We start from the raw sequence: 20,932 nt of genomic DNA on the forward strand, positions 1-20,932 counted from the left end.
CCTAACATGTCACCGCTTGACCCGGGCTGACCTCCGGTGAGATATTATAGGGTCAGCGTCTGTGTCAGGTCATCAGTGCAATTATGTTGCTTTGATGTTGGTGTGATTGTGATATAAGGGAGTGAATGTGCTAAGTAAAAAAACTAATTTCTTTCATGTCAAATACTTTTTCACTTAAATTTACTGTTCAAAAATTTGGGGTTGGTTAATTTATTTTATTTATTTTTGAAAGAAGTCTCATACTCATCAAGGCTGCATTTATTTGATCAAACGTACAGTAAAACAATATCATTATGAATGATTTTTACATTTTGACTTAACTGTTTTCTATTTTGAAATGTTTTATTTTCTAATATAATTTATTCCAGTGATGGCAAAGCTGAATTATCAGCATCATTACAGTCTTCAGTGTCACATAATTCATTCTAATATGCTGATTTGCTGCTCAAGTACCATTTTGTATATTTATTAATGTTGAAAACAATTGTGCTGCATTATTTTTTTGTGCAGTAAACCTATATACTGTATATGCAGTAAATGTACTGTCACGTTTGATCAATTTTATATATTTTTTTCCCTTTTTTAAAGGAGTTGCATCACCAGAAGGTTCCTTAAACTGCAATAATGCTGAACCTTAGTCTATAGTCTATCTCTCTGTTGTCATACTGATATCAGAATTATTACCTGAATTAGAGATTCCTGACCCTTTCTGACCCTAACATGTTATGATGAATGGATAAACATATCCACCTTCATGCTCTCTAATTTTGTATTGGCAGATGTACTATACATTTTCTAAATTACTCACATAAACCAAAAGCTAACAGGCACAGTTTCCACTCCTTCTCCAAAGCTTTGTGAATATAGATTTCCAGTCTGGACTCTGAAATGCCACAGTTAATAATTAACCATCAGGACATTTATAAAAGGGGACCTTTTATACAATGGTTCAGACTGGTAAGGTTAATTGTTGGATTTGCCAACAGCCGATTGTCCTTTTGTCTGCAGTAATAAAAATGGATTTTTAAAATGAACTGCTCTGAGCTAATAAAAGAGCTCTCTCAAGCCCCTTTCTGGCATATTGTTTGATCAAACATTTTTGGAACATTAAACATAATGCTTTCAATTATGGATTTAAACAAATTTACACATTTCAGCATATTCAACAAGATATATGAAAACGTGCCATTGAACTCAGTCTATAACAGCTTTAATTTCAGAATAGTTTGTGTGTATTTCAGTTATAATGTCCATTTTATTTGCATATGAAAAAAATCTCGCTCTGCTAATGTAAATTATACAGTGCAGTGTCTCAGACTGATTCAAATAGATAATGTTAAATTCATAAACTAATCATTGTAAGAGTCATTTGTACCTGAATCAGACTTCACTGATTGTGCTGTTTTTGATTCACTTCTTTGTGAATCAGACTATTATGGTTGCGTTGTGTGTTTGCATGCAGTCACAAGTCAGTAGAAACATGTTTCTTGCCATTATTTTCAGGATAATCAGTAATACCAGCCCTATTGTACTTGTCAACAAAATTCATCATTCTAATATACTGATTTGTTGCCCAAGAAACATTTGTTCTTATTATCAATATTGAAAATTGTGCTGCTTAATATTTTTGTGGAAACATGATACTTTTTTCAAGATTTATGATTTAGAAAGTTCAAAAGAGCAGCATTTATTTGAAATAGAAATATTTTTTAACTGTGTACAGTATAAAGTTTGTGTCAATTTTGATGAAAACATTCTTGCTGAATAAAAAATATTTTCTATAAAATATTATTAATAGAAATTGCAAAAATGCATGTATTTTGTCAGATAGTGGTCATTTTGCAGGATTGCTGTTTGTTTCAGAAGTTGAAAAGCAAAGCGATAGGTGCACGTATTACTATGATTTTCTAAAATAAAATAAAAAATTGCAATTGGATAATCTTTGGAAACTTGTGATTTGAATGTGGTATGTTGTGCCCCAGTCAGCAGAACAGTTGACTGAGGTGGTGACCACCAGCAGCTTTCCTCCATTCATTCACGCACACATCCCACCCCACCCATTCAGACTGTAACCACCCTGAGTGATCCGAACACAGAGGCTCAGTGTTCACTGGTGGCGGCTGAGGAGAGCGTGGCTACCATCACCCAAGGCCAGGCTTTGCCCTCTACCCCGGGCCTTGTGTAAGCAAGTCCGCTGCCTCACGTGTTGACACGATAAGCAGAGCCCTCATCCGGCCATGGCGCTAAGAGTGCGTGTCAGCCCGTGTTTGCGTTGACGTACAAGTGTGTGTGTATGCACCGACTTGTGTACGTGCACGTGTGTGGACGGTTTTTATTTCAAAGCTTCGATGTGGCACACGGGTCGTTGAAGTTGCCGGGTCGCAACGGACGTGTGTGGATTTCCCTTCCCTTTCCCTCCTCCTTCTCCTCATTTGTCATCAAAGTCAATGTACCCTCCTCCCCCCGAACGCCACCGTGCACTTCCTCTGCTGAAAAGGGAGGGTTGACATGCTTACGTTGAGTGCCAGACACCCAGAGCTGCCATACATTAAGATGAATGGCACTTATGTTAAATTGCCCCTCGATGCCTGTATTTTACATTTGGGTTAATGTTAGTTTGATGATTCAAGCTTCACTTAACTTTATTTTATGAATGTATGGGCTCTTTATGGATTTCCTGAGCTTCATGCGTGGATTTGTTAATGAGCAGAGGAGCCAGAAAACGCCTTATATTAAATTCATAGAAGAACCGAATGAAATCGACAGTCGCTTCCTTAGCCTGCTTTATAGTCATGACCTGTTCATTTTCACTCAACTTAGATTTAGTGTAACATAAGCCCTCATCTAAGTTGTAAATCAATCATGTGCGGAATGGCTTTTCCACAGCTTCCAACCATCAGCACAAACGGCAACCAAAACCGACACAAGAGAGCTGTGTGTTCAAAATCATTACAACACATTGTTATTGCCCTAAATCCAAACTCTGATCCACTTGGCAGCTGCTGTCAATCCTGAACAGAACTGATACGCCTGGATCGGCCCGATATGTTTCACATAGCAGAAAATAATACTTTGACAAAGGCCTACAGGAGCAGGTTGAGGAAAGCAGGCGAAATCGGCAAGCCCTGACAGAGAGTTGAGTTGTGAACCATGCTGGAATGAGAACTCGCTCGCCTGGAGCCAAAGACAGCTGCCCACAAACTGCTTGCCCGGTGGCTGGGCGCTTGAAAGGAACTGCAGGTCGGTTCTTGTCTTCTGATGCCTCTGGGAACACTGAGTTCTCTTGTGTAGTTTTCTAGAGCATTTGGAGGACTTGTCTTTCTGGTAGGGCATGGCAGCGGATGTGATAGTGTTGCAAAAACTGCCATTTTGTTGAAATTGGCAGAAAATTTGACGCTATTAAATGAAATTCATAGTTGAAAGTGTGGCCTGTGGGCATTTATATTTTGTTTCTCACAAAGTTAATCAACACTAAAAAAATATATAAAATGGCGAAAGTTTTGCAGGAAACGTAATTTGACTAGGGTTGCCAGATCTGTTAGCCTATTAATCATAGCCCAAGCGTCAAAATATGCCACTCACTTTCCTAAAATAGATATTTTACAGTCGTTTTTATGCACACAATTTCAGCTTGAAAATCATGGTATAGGCTAGTAGTAAAACGATCTGTTTTCATGAAGGCGCTCACAATTCCTACAAGTGCTTCTTCCTCTCTTAGGCCCCGCTCAGACAGAACGCTTTTTGCAGTGAGAGGTGCCTTTTTAAAATTGTTTTCTATTGGCAGTGAGCATTTTGCACGCTGTTTATGCACCCCGGGCACCTCACATTTTAGTCGTGTTTTAGCCTTGCGTTTTTGTAGGAGCGCTCTGAGCATCTGAAGATGCTTGGAAAGTCTGGAGACTGCAATGATGGAGGAGAAACTTGTGGCGGCTGTCGTGGGTTACTTAGACTGACAGGACAGCTGATTTGGTGGTTGCCTAGCAACATAAACTAACCACAGCGCACTGCTCTTTTCTAAATTAAAAAAATAAAAAATAAACCAAAAAAAGGCAGTGTGGTGCGCCTTGAGTTATCAAACCTGAAAAAACGGTCTCATCATCTAGCAAAGTTTTACCATTGGTACAATATAAAACAAGCATTTCAGTCAATTTAATTTATGCAGTATGTCAAACCTTTAACCTGCAGGGGGAAAAAACAACCCGTGGCAGCAGTTTAAAAGTAGCCCAATTCTGCAGGAAAACCGTGGACTTGGCAACCATAACTATAACCAAATAACTTGTGGTACTGAACATGGCATGATTGCAGGGCGACAGCAATTGGAACAGAGCTCTATTAATAGATCATTGCTCAACTTAATGCAATTAAGTGAAAAATTCAGAGAGCTTTTCTACTTCTCTATGTCTCCAAACAGGTGACAGCCATCTTTAGTGGTTATGACACAGCTTGCCCCTCCAGATGATGTTATGTGGTCCTAATTGAGTTAATGAGTGATGCCCAGAGAGTAAGTGTGTTTCAGCAGGAGCTTGCATCAGTCTCAAGCTGTTAATGATCTCAACAGGGAATCACACTCTAAAACAATAAACTAATCAACTCAGAAAATGCACTGGCCACTCACGTTACGGAGCGCCGATGCCCAATGGGCTTCATGCGATGAGGGATTCCTCAGTAGAGATTGGTTGCAACACTTTTTTTGTGATTTTGAGTGCTGATAGGTCGACATGAAACAGTTAACAGGGCATACACACAAAAAGTCCTTCCTACATAGATATATTTGTGTCTTAAAAGCAAATTACATTTATGCTGAGTGTCTAAAAATGCAGAGTGCTTGATTGTAAACCTAATACACAAAATTAGAGGGATTTGGCTAAAATATCATAATTTACTCACCGTCATGTTTTGTCCAACCTGTTTTCTGTGAAACAGAAAAGGTCACTCTATGCAGTTACAATGGATAAGAACTGAAACATTCAATCTACAAAAATAAATATAAATAAACAAACAAATAAAATAATGAATACATAAATAAATAAATACAAATAAATAAATAAATAAATAAATAAGTAAATAAATAAAATAAACGAACTACACTAAAATTTGGTGTGGGATTTGTGTAGGATGGTTTTTGATTATATATATATATTTTTTTTTAGCAATTGCAAACTGAAATCAAAAAACTGAAATACAACTCATATGTTGTACTTTTAGAGTTGACTGCTCAGTCTCCATTCATATTCATTGAAATAAAAATAGTGTCAAGGATATTCTTCAGGATATTCTACCTTTTATGTTTCATAAAAGAAATAAAGTCATACAGGTTTAGAACAACATAAGATTTATGACAGAATTGCCATTTTTGGTTAAGAGGTTTTCTCACTCTCAAAATGCCTACATCATTGAATTGCTTGCATGCTTTGGTCAAAATTCTATAGCGCTAAATCAGTCCTTCTATTTGTATTAACCGTGTCTATATTTATGTCAGGAGAACATTCCTCCCCCATGGTGTATATCCTGGCACTTACCTTCAGCTTTGTTTCTTAGTTTGTTTTTTTGTCTTTAAACCACAAACCATTTATGCTAAGAGTGTGGCTAACCAGCACTCGGTGAATGCGCACAACATGAAATTCTCAAATGACAAACTCCATGTATTCATTGGCCACGCAGCCACTGGTATATCATGAATTCATTCATGCCATGACCACTGGTTATAATTATCAATCGTAGCATGCACAAAATATTTATTTGTTGATAAATGTACAGCATTGAGGGCCAATTTTTGGTTATGGGGAAATAAAATACTTTGCATTGTCAGCATGGCACAAGTAAATGTCTATAGAGATGAGATCGTCTTCATGGTTTAGCAGACGAGACACATTCATGAGACACAAGCGGAACGAATTTTCCGTGTAAATTGTTCACAAAATTGTTGCATTCACTTCATTGAATTGTGCATGCATGCACTCATGTGTGTGTTTGTGTGAAGCATGCATATGCACGTGTCACAGCGGATGGGTGACAGCTGGAGGACAGAAAGCACTCCATCATTAGTACAAAAAGCTGGGAGGAGAAAGGGAGGAGCGGCTCAGTTAACAGCATTGCACGCTCCTCTTTCAGTCTGCTAAAAGAGGTGGCAGTGATCAAGGGCCCGCCGTCAGGGCCAAAAGGCCGACTAGCAGGTGTATGTCTGTGATGGCATTAGTGGGTGGAAGTGTTTTAAAAGACTTCATGTTGGATATTTCAGGAAAGACATATTTTAAGTTTGTTTGTTTGCTAGTTTGTGATTTTCAAATGGTCTCAGATGATCCAGTACTGTGATCCTGTGTGGTCAGGCTGTGTACTCTATTGTATTTATACACCTCAGCGCCACTTAATCCACATGATTTAGGTAACCAGTTTTTGTTTTGGAAAAATCGGATATCCTGGTCCCATTGAGCTGAACAGTTAAAGCCAAGATCATAATTTTGGATCCAGTTTTGCCGTAACTGTGCTTTGAGTTAGATAATATTTTGAAACACGGCTTAAATTTAATAGGGTGAAATGACACTGCCGGAATTTCATATTACAAATGTCTAGACATCCACATCACTGCTACGGCTTCTGTCGAACTAAACTTTGTGCTTCCACATCTGTCTTTATTTTTGTACGGCTCTTTCTCTGTCTATCAGGCTGTGGCTTTTTTAACTTACTGGGTGTTTCTGAAAATCCTCAAACAAGAGACCTATAATAAATTTATTACCATATTTTCCCCATGGCTAACCATGTATATTTTCCATGTTCTTGTTTCAGTAGTCCTGGGGAGAGAGGATATATGTATTTATTTCTTAGACTACAGTCGATGCAAAAAACCATGAAATATAAGCAATTAAAAGCTTTGTTAAAACCTCATGTATTCTATGTGTTCTGAAGAAATAACCCATAAAACTGTACATGTATTCATAGACAGATAAAAATAAATAAATTACTTATATTATTATTATTATTAAATAATATATTATAATAAAGACTTTTAACCAGTTTTGGACTACGCCTTCTGCACAAATGTTTCAATTTATAAATATTTATGGATTTATGGGTTTTTTGATGGTATAGCCCTGTTACAAATGATAACTGAAGGTCAGGACTCAAAACAAAAATGCATTTTCTCTATTTTCAACCATTCTTTTGTTGATTTACTTAGCTTTTTATGTGCTTTAGGCCACACACTTTATTTATTTAATGTGTATTTGATACAGTATATGATATGTGCAATGATATAATTTTATGCAAAAACAACAACATTATTATTTATTTTATTTTAATTTATTTTACATTTTTCTTTTTTATTTGATTCTATTTTACTTTATTTTATTTTTATTTAAGACGTTGTATTTATGTATATGGATATTTATATGAATTTGGAGTAATAACCTGTATATTTCTTCATTATTTCTCATACAGAAATAAGTTATCCTACCTGCCCATAGACAGATACTTCTTAAAAACAAATAAAATTAATAAAACAACAACAACAACACCTACAATAATAATTGATAATAATAATAATAATTGTATTTAATCATTTCTTTTAAAAAAATATCTGTGAATTCTCCAAAACCTCATAAAGGTTTCTGGATAGAAAAATGTGGGCAGTATCTATCCACTATCTATCCAATCTATTAGATAGATATATCTATCTATCCAATATCTATCAGAATAATTCCAATTCACAAATTCATTGTTTTCCATGAATTATTCTCGCATTTTCTTGTCTTTCCACTAATTCTGTGAGAACGTCACAAGCCTGGCTGCAGGTTTCGACTTGACTGTGTCTAATCACTTGGTCTTGCGTTTGAACTCTGAGGCTGAGGGAGAGAGAAAAGCTGCGGAGAAAGCAGGTCCCACAGTCTTGAATTAATTAACAGAAGGGATACTCCCACTTTTAGGAGGCTGGCATGGCAGAGGCTGATGTTTTCCTAACAGTCTTTTCCACAGGGATAGGTTTGCACTCATCTTTGATAGTTAACCCAAGCTGACCTTTCCTTGACTCCCACACCAATCCCGACCTGCTTCCTATTAGTGGCTGTCCAGCCGGGCCGGTCTGTGGGCCGATTGTGCAGACATTGTGCACACATGCACACACGCTCGGGGTTTCTAAAGTGGGAAGCCCAACACATCATCAAAACATGCTCGGAATAAACAGTGTGGGCTCATTTTTTCATTTTTGTGTCTGAATTATACAGTGTGGTATTTTACAAGGGAGAATTTTAAACATAATATGCTGTGTGGTTACTACAGACGCACAAAAAGTCATCTCAAAAATATCACCTCAGAAACACAACGCAGCGACGACTGCGTATGGACGGATTTAGTGAGATTGTGTGTTGACTCCGAGCCGGAGGAATTTGTTTGTTTATCGGCATCTCCAACACACCATCACTTTTGTTTTGTTGTCCGTTATAAGGCCAAATTTTGGAAATAATGATTGTGGCTACGTAATCGCCCTAATTCCAGAGAAAGCGTCCTGATACAAAGCCCTTCTGAACTTTCATGTTGCCACGACTGTTTCGGAGTGATATTTCTCAGAAAACTCCAAACCACAGTTGAGTCTGTCTATGTGGATTGCTGTGTTTGAGATCCTCACTTCTTTTTAAACTTATTGTCCTTTACAAATTGGCTCATATGGCGGGGGAGCTCTGAATCAGGGCATCCATCTTCAGCGGCGCTGGCTGTTACTGTGTGCTGTGCTCGGCATTTATCTTGCCGACTCGCAGAGGCACAATAAGCAGGGTGAAGAGACTGGCCCGAGGCTCTGCCGAGGGGGCACACTTACTAAAGGACACCAGACAGCTACCACCTGCATCTGAGTCCCCATGGAGCTGTGTGTGTGTGGAGAGGGAGGGAGGGTTGTGAGCTGTATTTATGTGTGTGTGTGTGTGTACCTCTTGTAGTCTGCTACAGTTATGTAGCATGCTTTTTGCATGTGCATTTAACAATAACGCAGCTGGGTTTTGCTCCTGAATTTACCCTCAGGGATCAATAAAGTATTTATGTTTATCTATGGTATCTATAGGATATATTGTGGACGTGGGATGAATTCTTGATACTGGATTGCTCATGACGTTGTTGTACTGTAGCATTTGAGGATATTCACATAAAAAACTTTAATAAAAATGATTTGCATATTTAGAACGTTTATTAAAGGTCTTTGTTTGAATAAAATAAAACAAATCTCACCAGCAGGGCAACAACAAGCAAAATAAAACAACATTCTGTCATTTGATTACAAAAATAAATAAAATAAATCAGTAAGTAATCAGTAAATAAATCAAAATAAATAAAATATTAATGTTGAGAAATAACCGACTATTCTTCATAAGAACAGTCATTGTGTTTGTCCACAAATGGCATGGTATGCTTTTATATACTGTTTTATACCAGTTTATTTTTAATTCATTTTCAGCATAATTAAATATTTTTAACAGTAAAAATAACACTACATATTGTTTATTAAAGGTAAAGGCTGAAAATAAGCTAAATAGGCCTAAATAAGCAGGAGGTAAATAACAATCTGAAGGGGTAAAAATGTATTTTAACTGGAAAAAGTAAGTGAATAAATAAATACAAATATTTAAAGATATATTCATCAGAAGAATAAAATAAAAATAAATAAAATAAAATACAAGTGTGTGTGTGTGTGTGTGTCAGAACAACAGAAAATATTTTTTCTGGAAAAGTTTAATTGAAATTGTAAGTCATTTTGGATAAAAGCATCTGCTAAATGAATAATGTAAATGTAAATGTTTAAAACGTTATTGGAACAAAGAAAACACTTGTCCACAATTGGCACACAATAATTGCTATAAAATAGTGTTTTAGTTACTTTTTTCAATATTATTCAGCATAATCAAATATTTTTGCAGTTAACATATTCTTTAAAAATCCAGACACCATTAAGGGAGAAATTGAAGTCAACAAAAATAGTGTTGCCTTACTATTTTATGATGCTAAATTAATTTAACAGTTTTCCTCTCATTAAAATACTGTATTGAATTACATGGTCAGACTTCTCTGAATGCTGTTAGCGGAAGTGGTGGGAGTTCAGGCCGAGATCCCAGTCGGGACTTTACAGTAATTGGAACAGATATGATTAAAACATTCCCCAGTCAGAGCTGGTTGGGCTGAGTTACTTGGAGCGCTGCATGTGTCCCAAACTATCAACAACCTGCCACATACTGCAGACTAATGTGGCATATATCAGCGGCTGAAAACACCTTCTGTTCCTGCTGTCTCTACATCTTCATCACCTTCTGTGATTGTCCAAGAGAGAGATTTTTGATCTTTCTTACGATTGCCTTACCCAAACTCACACAGATCTGATGGCAATATCACTGAACATAACACAGCCTCTCCAAAGCTCATTCTATGATGTTTATGCAAATGAGCGATTAGTAATTGTGATGTGTTGCCAATAATGAATTCCATGTTTGTGTTGACCTGCTGCGCAAGTACTAACATGTCTGGGTGGTTTAGATGACTGACAAATTAGAAGAAATAAACCAACACCATAATAGGTGACAATGCATGTTCTAAAGTAAATTCTTTTCTGCTTAATTTGCATTTAATGTAAGTCAGAGGTTTTCTTCTCGTGACACTAATTCTTGGCATGATTAGCCTCTTAAAATAACACAGTTTGGCATATTTCAGTAGCCTATGTGAGTATCAGTATCAGAGCATATTCTCAATTGTGGTTTAGCCTAAATAATTCACAGTGTTTTAGCACAAACTGTTCAAGCTCTGTAAATCCATGTTATGTCACTGGTGTAGCTGCAGAGAGAAGAAACCAGTCCACAGCAGCCCAGAGCCCGTAGTATGGAAATAAAACCTCTCTCAGTTCAATACTGCCCCCTACATTTCAGCCTGTGCACTACAGTTAACATGAGATAACGCCATGGTTGACATTGACTTGTAGATGCACTGTCACATGTTTGTTGTCCATTTTATTTATTTATTCATTTATTTATTTTAATTAAATTTTATTTATATTTTTAATATTTTATGTTTTGTTTTATTTATTTTTTTGTTGTGTTTTGTTATGTTATTTACCTTTCTTACCAGACAAAATCCAACAACATTTATGTAAGCAGTACACATAAGTATCTTATTTGAAAAACATTAATAAACATTATTTATATTTTTATTTCTTTTCTTTATATAGATTGATAATGATTTTGACACAGTATATTTTTATTTATTTTATTTATTTTATTTTATTTTATTTTATTTTATTTTATTTTATTTTATTTTATTTATTTTATTTATTTTATTTTATTTTATTTTATTTTATTTTATTTTATTTTATTTTATTTTATTTTATTTTATTTTATTTTATTTTATTTTATTTTATTTTATTTTATTTTATTTTATTTTATTTTATTTTATTTTATTTTATTTTATTTTATTTTATTTTATTTTATTTTATTATTTTATTTCCAGACAAAATCCAACAACAATTGCATAAACAGTACAAATAAGTATCTTATTTGGAAAAACAGTAATAATTATTGTTTAGATTTTTATTTCTTCTCTTTATATAGATTGATAATGATTTTGACACAGTATATTAATTTTATTTTATTTTTAACCCTTTTAATAGAGAAAATCCAACAACATTTACATAAATAGTACACATAAGTATCTCATTTAGAAAAACAACAATAAATATTATTTAGATTTTTATTTCCTCTCATTATATAAATGCATGATAATTGTGACAATATATTTTCTTTTATTATTTTCTTTTTTATTCACCCTTTTACCAGAGAAACTCCAACAACTTTTACATGCACAGTACACAAAGTATCTTATTTAGAAAAACAACAATAAATATTATTTAGATTTATTAACTGAAATTAATCATAATGGATTTGCTGACATTACTTAAAATGTATTGCCATATAATGAGGTTGCTGACATTATTTAGAGTGTATTGATGTCTAACGACTTTTCCAAACAACAAAATGAAGAAATGATAATTATGGTGAGAGTATTGATTGTGCTTTCAGTGATTTTCTTCTGCAGATGCACGCTATTGTATTCAGTGACTGATATGTTAATGATTCCGAATTTTACAGAGGGCTGTTCGCACTGTTCAACTGCAAAAAGCAGTAATCTAATTTGTATTTGTAATTTTATTAGGTGTAATCATAAATGCTCGTCAATGTCCAACAGCAGCACAATAGGGAAGGATGAGTGTGCGTTAAAATTAATGCTATTAAGAGAAGCTTGCCTTCAATCAAAAGGCCATAAAACTCATCATTATCAGACATGACCCCTCTAGAGACCCATCCGCCCGCTCGCTAACCTGAGTTATGGCTCAAATCACCGCTTTCATATTCTACACGATATTACATGATCGTTCCTGAGAACGCTATACTGAAATCTCTTTCAGTTCTTCTCATCGTCTTCTCCTGCCAAAGCCAAGCTCCACTAGTTCCTGGTCTAAACTACAATGTTCCAAAAGAGGTTTTTCACAGGGATGCCATAGCATAGAAGAACCATGTGGTTCCCCCAAAAAAACCTTTTAATTAACATTCTAAAAAGAACCATTCTCAGATTTTAAATATCTAAAGAGCCTTTTGTACAATAGAAAGGTTCCATGGATGTTAAAGCCAAAATAGAACCTTTATTTTTAAGAGTGTACCATCCTGGAATTCCTAACATGCCCTACAGTACGCTAATGGAGCTTTAACCTCTGACCTCGGCCGAGAAAACCATGAGTTGGAGAATCATAAAGGCAGGGACGGCGCTCCACGGGATCCCAGTCTGGACAATGGAGAACGAACCGAGGGCATAAATCCCCCTCCCAGCTACGGGCCTGGTCCGATCCCCATGTGAAATTCCTGAGAGGGGTCTGGAGGAGCCTTCAGGGCAGAGAGGGCTGGCAGGGTGCAGGGTTTGTGGGAGTCTGAGGAGCCTCAAGATTTAGGTAAGGACACGGGTACCGCAGGAGGCCTATTTGATGCACATTCTTGACCCCCTTGTGCTTTTGGTGTCTCGTACATGTAAGCGAGTAGGTTCAGCGAAAGTTGGACCGTGCATAGCCCCCCCTCTCATGTTTAAGTCTCATCTAAGTCTCAGCTTGCCTCATGCCAGGTTTGATTCCCAGAGTTTCCATGGATGAGGCTCGGGGAGCTGGGGTAATAATGTGCGCCTTTGTGAGGAAGTTCAGACTGAGGAGCGGTGCACGCAGAGTTCAGGACGAGGTCGCGGGCGCTACGCTAGGGCCAGACACACATCTCATATCGGCGACTCGAGAGAGGAGAGGCACTGTCTGTCTGTGAGAGAAAAACAGCATGAATCACTACAGGGAGCGGGAATTGTGGCGAGCGCTGCAGTTTTTTGTTAGGCCCTCGAAATGCTGGAGTTTTCAGTGAGGATTTGTTTACTGAGACGAAAGTGTTCTTAGCGTCTGTTTGTTTTAGTTGTTATCAGAGCTCTCATCGCACAATACTCTGGAACAGCACTGAGCATTTGAAGATGAGCAGGAACGGATGTGGCCTTTCTGGATGGAGAGAAGAAAAAAGAGGTTTTATGTTATAACATAACATTTATACTACTTCACTGTCACGTTTGAACAATTTAATGAGTCCTTGCTGAATAAAAGCATTAATATCTTTTTTTTTTTAAAAACACTTACTGACCCCAAACTTTTCAATGATATCAAACTATCAAAACACAATTCCCACAAATCCCTGCTCTAAACTACCATCCTGGAAATTCTTTAAACTTACAAGGCTTAACCTCTGACCTAAAAAAATGTATGCATCATTTCTGAATAAAAAATATCAAATTATAAAAAAATTACTTTAAAGTTTTCAGTATTAATTAAACTCTCATACGCTCCTACTCTGGAACTGAGAAGAAAAAAAGTTTTACATTATAGCATTATAAATGCTTTTACTGTCACTTTTGATGAATTTGTTGCATGTTTGCTGAATAAAATATTAATTTCTTTTAAAAATGTGTAAAAATCTTACTGACCCCAAACTTTTGAATGGTTGTGTAGATCAAACTGTTACATAAAAGCAATATCATGTTCATAATTGTCCTGCTGATATTCAGTACAACAGCACATTTGCTCTTGAGATTTGGGTAATTATCATGATTTTATTTATTATTGGATTGTTGTCAGAGTATAAAATATTTAAAATATTATCTGGAAAATTATATTATATTTTTCCGGTTCAGTAAACCTAAAGAGAAAGAATTTCAATTTTAATAAAATTAAAATATTTGTGTGACATTTTTTTTTTTTTTACATTAAATTTCTTTCTAAAACAGCTTTACAAAGAATTGAGAATTCTGTGAGATAAAAGTGAGTAATTGTGGCAAGGAGAGTATTTATAGAAATATGCTATACAAACTTAATTAACTTAAATGTTCTTAAATGTGCATTAAAGTTTGGAGTCGTTATGGTTTGCATTTTGCGTTATGCATTTCTTTGATAATGAATAAAATAAATAAATAAAAACTGTAATATTGTGAAATATTATTACAGTTTTTAAAATGACTGTGTTCTATTTTACTATATGAAAAAAAAAGCTTACCTAAACTTGTTGTGTATACCAAACTGTTACATAAAAGCAAAATCAAACTTGCCGTTTTGCCTATGCCTGTGTGATTTGAGTAATTCTCAGGCATTTGTAGCACATATACAACACTTGCATTTTCAGTGAGGATTTGTTTACTGTGACAAAAGTGTTCTTAGCGTCTGTTTGTTTTAATAGTTATCAGAGCTCTCATCGCACAATAGTCTCTAGCACTGAGAATTTAAAGAGGAACAGGAGCGGATGTGGCTTCTTTGGATGGAGAGAAGAAAAAAGAGGTTTTCTGGTTTGATGAAAACCAAATCCTGTACGCTGCTGCTTCAGCAGAATACCAAACGAGGAGAGAGGGGGACATATGAAACGTTTGCCGTGTAGTCTGCCTTTCTCTTCGCACTTCTTGATATACAGTGAATTTCAGCATTAAAGATGTTTAGCAATCAGTTCAATCAAGCAGCAGATTCTCTTTTTATTGCTTTTTATTTTAAAATTATTGATTCATTTCAATTTTACAATTTTCATTTATTAATTTTTTTTTGGTTTAAATAATTAATTAACTGAATCAGCTTATCATCAATTCACAAACCCCAGTTTGAGAAACCCTGATATAAATGTATTGTATGAAATAAAAAAGGAAGAATATTTAAACAATTTTTTTAAATTGTTATATGGAAAACAGTTACTTTGTATTAAAGGGATAGTTCACCCAAAAATGAAATAAATGAAATGCTCACATTGTGTCTGTGGCCTTCAGTTTACAGCCAAATTACAGTTCTACTGATATTCAGTAGGACAGCACATTTGCTCATGTGATTTGCTTAATTTTCACGCATTTGTAGCACATTATACAAGAGACTCCATCAGGTCTTCAATGCAAATGGTGCTCCTCAGAAAACCCTTTGATTGTGAAGCCTTTCTGGATGACAAGGCCACAGTTCGATGACACAGGCTCATGAAGAGGAGGAATGTGCATCTCCGCCGCGTTAGCAGGCAAGCGATCCCGCCTCAGCCCCACCGAGGGGGCGTCTCTGGTCACTGTCCATTAGCTCTGACTGGTACTGCCCGCACAATGGGCGCACTTTGTCCAGGCCTGTCAGGGATGCACTGCGGTAGGCATGAGGGGGTGGTTCGGGAACCTTTGATCCGCAGCAGCTCACTCGCTGGGGTGTGCCGTGTTGGAAAACCGATCCTCTGATATTTCTGTCTCTGTGCATCACTGTGATCCAAACTATAGAGCGAAGGAGGGGGAGGTCGAGAGAGAAAAAAATGCAAAAAATCTGCAAATTATTAAAAGTTCTGCCTTGAACTGCTCCGTGTAGCCCAAGAGGGAAGAAAAGAAATGTTTTCTACTCTCTTTTTGTGTTGTATGTCTTAATTAGATAAAAAAAAAAAAAAAAGAAAAAATGAGGGGGAGTGAGATAAAAGAGATAAAAGACGCTTTGGTGAGCATGTGTATATGTAATGTTTATATAGATCTGACCCCAAGTCTGACTGTCTCAGACAGGATTGTTGAAAAGCAATGGGTTATGGCCTCTACATGTTCTTATATATCAGATGTACATGTTTGTGTGTGTGTGTACTGGTATATATGGTTTATGAGGACACAAATGAGTATAATAACATGGGTACTACAACGTAAACATGGTTTATGAGGACACTTCCTGTGTCCCCGTAAAACAAAAGGCTTAAAAAACATACAAAACGGTCTTTTCTGAAATTCAAAAATTGCCATAAGTTTCCTGTAAGGGGTAGGTTTAGGTGTAGGGTTGGTGTAGGGCAATAGCACATACAGTTTGTACAGTATAAAAACCATTATGCCTATGGAGAGTCCCCGTAAACCACAAATGCCAGACTGTGTGAGTGTGTGTGTGTGTATGTGTGTGTGTGTGTGTGTGTGTGTGTGTGGCGAGGGTAACCACTTGAAAGTGTTCACTGAAGTGTGATGACACGGAGACATGCTGATCAGTGCGCCCGTGAAACAGAGAATGGGAGTCACGTCTGTGTGTGAGTTAAAAGGCATAGTTCAAGCAAAAATGAAAATTCAGTCATCATTTACTCACCCTCATGTTGTTCCAAACCTGTTTGACTTTCTTTCTTCTGTGGAAAATGAAAAAGTTTTGTTTTGACAAATGTTTTTCTTGCATACAGCGAAAATCAAAGAGGTCATGTTGTTTTGGACCCCATTGACTTTCATTGAATGGGCTAAAAAAGTTGCAACGTTTTTCAAAATATCTTCTTTTATGTTCCACAGAAGAAAAAAGTCATACAGGTTTGGATCGATTTCAGGGTGAGTAAATAATTTTTCACTTTTTGACCTTGAGAGAAAATCTATTCCAGTAGCTCCTTTTGTTTGTCTTGAGAAACTCAAGCTGTATTTAATTCTGTTGCATTTTCGTCCAGTATTGCTAACTGTTATCTGTCTCTTTTTCTCTCTTTCTCTCCATATCTTCCACCCTCGTCCGTTCTCTCCTCAGATAAGATGGTTTCTTCCGCTCATTTGTAGACGGTCTCTTCGAATTCCTCTCGATAGCAATTGCTTCTCGGGTCAAATTATAACTCTTGGTGCGGCCCTTTAGACATCTATTACTTCCATTTAAATATTTAAGCAACAAAGTTTTACAAGCTCTCCCTTGGGTGCATTTAAGAGGGCCGATACTGCCTGCTCACTGTCCCATGATGAGATGAATGGTGTGGTGGTGGAGTCATCCCAGATCGGGTAACTGGCCAAATTATGGCAGACACTAAGAAGCGCTTCTCACAATGACCTACAGAAAACAGTAGACAAAAGACCCTATTCTAGAGCTGGACAATGAAGGAGGTCAGGGAAGACACCTGAGACAAGCGTCGGCCCATAGGACAGAGTACTCTTAAGACATTACAGTACACATGCAAACACATGATATGCACACACAAATATACAAACAATTATCAAGAGGATGCTGAACTGTCACTCATTAGAGTCGGTGTGGATTGACAAGATATTGTCTCTTCTGCATCCACTGATTATTAGGAAACCTATTCAAAATTCGTAGCTTTACTTAAGCTTTAAGATCATTCTGATCATTCTGATCTTTTCATACTTGTTGTTTCTATTCAAGGTCAAAGAAATGTTATTAAATGTTATCTTTTTTGTGATATTAAATGTGTTGGAAATGAACAGATTAGTTGAAATGGCAACTTTTGTGCTTTTAAACTGAAACTTGCTTGTCATTTCCTGACATTTATACTGTATATATAAACTATTGTTTAAATGTTTGGGGTCACAATAAAGACATTCACTTTATTTTAAGGTGTCCTTGTTGCACGTTACATGTACTTACCATTATAATAACAATTAATGAACAATGAACAATTACATGCAAGTAACCTAAATCCCAACCCTAACCATAATTAATATTACTCAGTATTTAAATGTATAATTACACTGTAACAAGGACAACTTAAAATAAAGTGTAAGCAGACATTGTTACTACTGATCTATAATAGAGATTATTTATATAGATCAGTGATTGTAACAAAAGATTTCTATTTCAAATTAATGATTTTGAACTGTCTTGTTAAAACCTTGAAAAAATAAATAAATTGTTTCCGCAAAAATATTATGCAACTGATTTTAACATTGATAATTATAAGAAATGTATCTTGAGCACATACATTTTTAGCAAAATAACATATAATCATTTTTTTCTGGTTCCTCCTGGTTTCAAGTTTTGAGACCGCCACTGTCAGTTTTCACTTGCTCACTAGGAGGTTTAAATTAATAAATTCTATAAAACTGAAAAACTGCAAATGCTTTATAGCCCTATAACATTCAATATAAAAATGCAATAAAGCCACAAAAAAATTCAGTGCAGTTTTTGCATGGTTGTCTTAATGAGGCACCTACCCTTGAGTCTGGCGTGTGTCCCTGTGAGAGGCCTCCTCAGCCCCGTGTCCGTATCATCTGTCATCATCATACTCAAAATTCTTTCACCTGCACCCTAATCCCTTATTATTTACCTGAGAGCCAGGATGACAGCCATCTCTCTCTCCCTCTCTCTCTCTTTCACAATCGTATCATTACACTGTTCCCTTTTACTTTTTTGCAATGATGATTAATTTGAAGGGCATAACACAAATTGGAGAGAAATTACATAGATGACAGACAGTAAGGGGTCCTCATCTGAGTGAGAGCCAAACAGACTAATTTGTAAAGAAGTTTTAGTGGGCTTGTTATGGATGTCACACTGTTGTAGTTTCCTTGCAGACAGAAACAGACTTTGTTGCATTCTCCATCCATGTTATTATGTGACCCTTTGACCTTTTGAGGTTGTAAATAAGGTTTAATAAGATTCTGTTTTATGCCTACTCACGGGAGAAAGCATCATAGGTAAGCAAAGAGTCTATTAATAATGGACTATGGCATTTTGTCAGCTGCCAGTAAACCACAGATCAGGGGGGAAAATGTGAGGCCATGGAGGAGAATTCTTCACCATTGATTCACTGGCAATTTCTCAGCATTGATTTCCCTTTGTTACCACCTTCCCATCTGAGACATTCTGAATAATTGATAAGAAAACAATATTCTCAGCCTGAAGCTGATGCCTGTTACACATGACAACTTATTCCCGGTTGGTTTTCCTACAGCCCCGGTAGAGCTACAGCTACAATTTTGGAGGCATAGTTTAGGTTTTAGGGACCATTAAAGAGTTTTTCTGTTTACATTCTATTCATTATTGCTTTCTGAGTTTATGATATCGTGAGCTTTTTGATTGTATGGTTAAAAATAGTAAGTTCTTAGTGTAAAATTTTGAGTTTGGGGCTGAAAATATAACTGTGCAGTCTATGCATACGATTTTTCACTTTTTTCTCCATATTGTTTTGAACATTGCTTTGTTGTATAAAATCTACTGACTGCATTTGTAGAATAATGTTGATTACCACAGAACTATTTCTCAGTTTTCTGTTAAAAACAAAAATTAAGGTCACACTAAGGTCCTGTAAATAGAAGTAATGCATTTTTTTTTTTTTTTACTTATTTTGAACATGATACATTCTGTTAAGTTGACTCTATCAGCAACAAATAATCTTATTATGGACTTTACAATCATTTGTAATCAGCATTTGTGAATTTATTTGACTTCAGCAATGAAATACATGTTTGCCCTTTAGGTTAAGTTCGGGTAAATTGGGACACTTTTGCCATTGTTTATCATTGGGACATTTTTTTTCTCAGTTATCTCAATGATTCAGTTGCATCAAATTCGGCATTGTAATATTTCTCCGTACTATATAAAGCAAAGTAAGACATTGAGAACATAACACCCTGACACTAACTCTCCATGGCTTGAGGTTTCAGGGGTGCATTGACTGTGAAGTTTATGAAAACAAACAGCAGACACTGGGCATTGAAGAGATCTCTGCTTACATATGGTTTGTGTTTCTTCAAATCTCTCAATGCTATCTTCCAGTCCTTCTCTCACAGAGACATTCTCAGATGGTCGGAACGAAAGGTTCGGAAATCCAGTCTTAGATGGACTGGGAGGACCGGGACACTGGACAATATGTATCGAATCAAGCCACTCTCTTATTAAAATGCTAAGTGCATGTTGCTTTTGGAATTTTTCAAAGGCTACATTTAGGGGAAGTTGTTACGCTGGGAATTATAGGAGCAGTCGATGGAAAAGGACAGAACGCCATCTGTGTAAACACACAAGAGCTTAGTATGGCTAGCTGCAGGCCATGCACTGAATGGCCCATGCTAAGTCTACATTGCTAAAAACGAAAGTTAGCAGAAATGCTAAGTTAGCATTAGCATCCAGTGCAGTTCTCTGAGAAGCTTTAGCCTCATCACATCCAGAAAACTAAGAGAAGGTATGTCTTTTCATACGTCTCTGCTGTGTGTATGAAACGCTTATAAATCTGAGGCCTGAGTGAACATAAAACTAACATTGCAAATCTGGCTGCTTTTCATACAGATACATTTCACGCTGATGTCCAAAATCTTGTTTCTGTGCTTCATATATTGTAGTGTTGACTGCTCTTTCTGTCCTAAAACAAATGTCCTGTCTTGAATGTTTTTTTTTTTCTTTGACATTTTTATTGTGAATGTCAACTATATTGTTTTATTGTTACCATTTTTTGACAGGCCATTCTCCAGCCTAATCTGATGCCGATAGTGAGATTTCAATCTTACAATGCAATATCATCCGAGAATATAGTACAAACATATATTTCATGCACGTCTGTCCTTGTGTGAGCTGCACCTGTCAGACAACCCACCTTTTCAGCACCATGTCATCTTGTTGGATAATGTTTTGATTCCTGGCCTTTTTTGTCACTAGAGTACCTTAACATCACATTGAGAGGAGGTC

Source organism: Onychostoma macrolepis, chromosome 08 (genome assembly GCF_012432095.1).
Source record: "Onychostoma macrolepis isolate SWU-2019 chromosome 08, ASM1243209v1, whole genome shotgun sequence".
NCBI classification, from domain to species: domain Eukaryota; kingdom Metazoa; phylum Chordata; class Actinopteri; order Cypriniformes; family Cyprinidae; genus Onychostoma; species Onychostoma macrolepis.